A 4,556-nucleotide genomic window follows, 5' to 3' on the forward strand; every position below is an offset into this window, starting at 1 on the left:
GAGACTTACTTTTTGCCACTTTGAATTCAAGCTCAAATCTGCTACTTACATATTAGTGTTCTCTTTCTTTTGTTTAAGTATTTTTGTTATTATCAATGTAGGTTCAGTGATTCAAACAATAAATGTCTTCTCTCTACTTCATCTATTCTACTCACCGGAATTGCTTATGTTAATAGTGTATCCTGTATAATTCCTTTCATTTGTACAGTACAGTAACATTTGTTCACATTACTTCAAAGTTTTGAAGGAAATGGTATTTAAAAAATAATCCCTCATTTTTTTATTTTTCTTCCTTCTACATTCCTCCTTTTCTTTTCATCCCCAATATTTTTATATTAACTTGTCCATCATCTCGCCAATGCTTACTTTTATGCCCGTAGTCAGCAAACATTTATTGTAAAGGAACAAGTAGCAAATGTTTTAGGTTTCTCTTTTACATATTCTTCTTATGATCCTTATTTTTAAAAACAACCATTTAAACATATAAAAAATCATTCTTAGTTTGTGGGATACAGAAAAACAAAACTAAGGCTCACAGGCCATGTTTTGCCCATACCTACTAAACACTCATTTTATACTTATGTTTATATTTAAAATGAATTAAATTAGTTACATTGTTTGAAAATTAAGACAAAATATACTGAATCTCACACACACACACACACACACACACACACACACAAAGTTTTACTGATGTACACTGGTAAAAAGTCATTGCTCAAGATGCCTATTAATAATGATGATAATTATAAAAAGTTGACAAAGAATAAACCAGTTTTTTTTTTGTATTATTTTCCTCTTTTTCATCCTTGCCCTATATACTGTATGGACTTCTCTTTGCCTTCCAGATTTGTTTTTCCTAAACTCCATGCATTCATACATGTCTTTCTTTGCATATTCTTCCTCCAGCTTACTTTGGTCACTTTTGTGAGTGTGAATGGTCCAACAGCCAACAGTTACAAAGCATTTAGTATGTGCTAATTACTCTTCAAAGATTTTTATTTGTATTAACTCATTAAATACCCATACTGGGTATTTATAAAATTTTTATATTATGTTCTCTATTTTCACAAGAGAGAATGGAGGTGCAGAGAGGCTTTGTAAACTTCCAGGTAGCATTTGAAGAAAGTGGCAGATCCAGCCTTTAAATCTGGGGACTCTGGCTTCTCTGTATGTCTAACCTCTGTTGTTAACACTATTGCAAATTATGATGTAGAAGCTAATTGACCCACTCAAGAATTTCTTTGGCTGAAAATCAGCTATACATAAGGGATGGAGGAGTAGGGATCAAGTAATCAAGATATCTTTTGCTGTGTTTTTTAAGCCCCTTCGTATTTGTTTCAGTTTGCTTAATTTTAAGCAAATGCTTACCAATGTCACTAATATAGTGCAATCTTACATACAAAGACAATTTTCTTAAGGATTTTCGTGGTTCATTACTCTCAAAATAGCTACCTTTACTCATGTTATTATCCTTTATGATTGAATTTTTTACTTAGTGTACAATTTTTAAAAAATTGAAATTGTCATTTAAACCATTGGTCTTCCTTTTAAGTAAGTCCGAAAATATATAAATGCTTGCTTACTTTTCAGAGACCCTTCATTACAGGCTTAATAGAGTAATAAATAATTTTTCATCAATCAGCACATATTAATATTATTTTTAATTAAAAGATACAGACCTCTATAATGTCTCTTCAATTCCCCACTGGTATTCAAATACCCAGTGGTGTTTGCTCACTGGACTAAGCATATAGTCTTGCTTGAGTCTGAATAAGGTGAACATATGTGCATCGGTTTCCCTATTGTTGCACTTGAGTAATTTCCACTGACATTAAGTTATGCTTGTAAATCACATAACGCTCTCATTGACAGTGGAATAGACCCTGTATTGCAAATGTTCACTGATGCACAAAGTTGTATATTGGCCTCTGTGTAATGTAACCTAATTTCTGTAAGTGTAATGCTCTTTTCTTCACATATTGTAAGTGATGTCTAAGACAAGTTGCATTGCTCAGTTATTTTTAAACTTCACTTGAAGTTGATAATTAGGTTTTATTTTTTCTCCCTTTTTTACCCTATTTATTTAAATTAATATTTCCCTAATATTTTATAAGACATGTAATTTAAATAAGACTAGTACCCATATAATTGAACTAACCAAAATATAAAATTTTCCATAAAATAAACTTTATAACCAAAAAGAATACACAGTTAACAAAAACATGTCTTTTTTTATCATGCTATGTTAATGAAATAATAATGCTAATTATACCAAAAAAGCACATGGAAAATTTAATATACAAAAATTAATTATTTCACAAAGTTTTCATCAGGAGTGCAAATAGTACTCTGTTTAGCATAATAGAATCCTGTATAGACTAATCTCTACACTTCTTTTTTAATAAGCTGTATTCAATCATCCATGGAAGGATACTTAGGGTGTGGTGCATATATACAATGGAGTACTACTCAGCCATTAAAAAGATGAAATATTGCCATTTGCAACAATGTGGATGGATCTTGAGAGTATCCTGCTAAGTGAAATAAGTTAGACGAAAAAGGACGAAAAAACATATGATTTTACTCAAATGCGAGATCTAAAACAAAAGCAACAAATGAACAGACTCAGATACAGGCAACAGAATGGTGGTTACCAGATGGGAAGGTAGTGGGAGTGGAAGGAGGATGAAGAGAGTAAAGGGGATCAAATGTATAGACTTTGGTGGTCTGCACACAGTAGAGTATTTAGATGTCATAAAATCGTGCATCTTAAATTTATGTAATGCCATTAACCAGTTACCCTAACAAATTTAATTAAAAAGATAAAAATAAACTGTAACAGAAAAAACAAATATTTCTTATGTTTGCATTTTAATAAGCCTCAAGATGTATTTAAAATTAACTGTAAATTATTTGCAATGTACCCCACCTCTTCTGTTATCCGCTATCAAAAAGTGCCATATTTTTCAGTCTAAGATACCTAAAATAAACTCCTTAATATCAATATGGATGTTTTCTGTAATTTATATATTTGAGATAATCAACTCTGGACTATTCAGCTTTTCTATATATTTTTTAAAAACATTTTTTCCTATGTTACCAGATTGCCTTTACTGTTTTCAGATTCGACTTTATTATTTGAAATGCACTATACATAAATTAAGAATATATATATATGTACATATATGTGTGCGTGTATATATATATAATTACATATACTTGTCTGTAGAAATTGATCATGCTAATATTCTAAATATTTAAAAATATATTTACACGTTAATTTTAACTTTGAAATGCCTATTGGATATTCAAATGGAGGTGTTGAGCATGGAATTAAATCTGCACAGCTATAATAAAGAGGAGAGACCCTGTATAGATATATAAATTTGGGCATCCTTTGCAAATAATCATGTCAACCGGTGGATATCACAGATGAGAATATCAAGTGAGTGAGTGTAGCTAGACAATAGATATGGTCCAAAGAACAAGGCTTTGAATATTCCAGACTCAAGATAATTAGGGGAACCAGCACAGAAATATGAGTTGACATCTCAGTGAAATAGAAAAAATAAAAAGAGGTAATAGTGTGGTATCTTGGAATTAAAGGTAAAAGATATGTTTCAAGAAGGAAGAATTGTCAACAATGTTAAATGGTAATGACAAGTAAACAAAGAATAAGGGCTGAGATTTGGCAATTGTATTTAACAGTCTAGATGATTGGCAACCTTAATAAAAATAGTTTCAAGGGTGTGGTGAAAGGAAACACCCATTTGAAGTGAACTTAAATAATAATAGGAGACAAATTTGAAATAGCGAATATAGATAACTCTTCTCAGGAGTTTATATAGTTGAAATATAGTCCATTAGATATAATTTTGAATTATCCAAAAAGTTTAATATAGTAATTTATATTCCTGATTAGGGTTTCATGAGAAATACTAATTTATAAGAGTGGGCAGCCTAACTATCTGTTGTCAGAAATAGTACATCCAGGATCGGGCACAGCAGTACGGAGCACGAATTGCACATTATCTACCCATGTGACACAAGTAGTACAAGGCTTGAATTGTAGTTGATAATTGAACGAAAAACCCAGATTTCCTTCTTCAACACCAAGGCACCTGTGCTCCTGCTGCCAGGAATATTCATTGCTATCAGCTCTTACTGATTCTCTCTGAGGACATTTCTCTCAGCCAAAGGATCTGCCTAACACAGTACTATGCTCTTTAACTTGGTGAAACTCAAAGCCATGACTGGTTGATGTGGATGTACAAAGACTTAGGCCACTTTTCTCTGATTGTGACAACTTGAAGGACCTTAGAAATCCTTGTTGTAGCACATGAGGCTTTTTTCTTTTGCGGGTATGCCATAATCCATTGTTCTGCACAGGTGTTTTAGAGCAGCTGTCCTCAACCTTTTTGGCACCAAAGACTGGTGCTTCTATGAGGATCTAATGCCTGATGATCTGAGGTGGAGCTGAGGCGGTGTTGGCAGCGCTGAGTAGCCGCTGCAAACACAGATGAAGCTTCATTCGCTGGCCTGCTGCCCACCTC

Source organism: Pteropus alecto, unplaced genomic scaffold (assembly GCF_000325575.1).
Source record: "Pteropus alecto unplaced genomic scaffold, ASM32557v1 scaffold435, whole genome shotgun sequence".
Taxonomy (NCBI): Eukaryota; Metazoa; Chordata; class Mammalia; order Chiroptera; family Pteropodidae; genus Pteropus; species Pteropus alecto.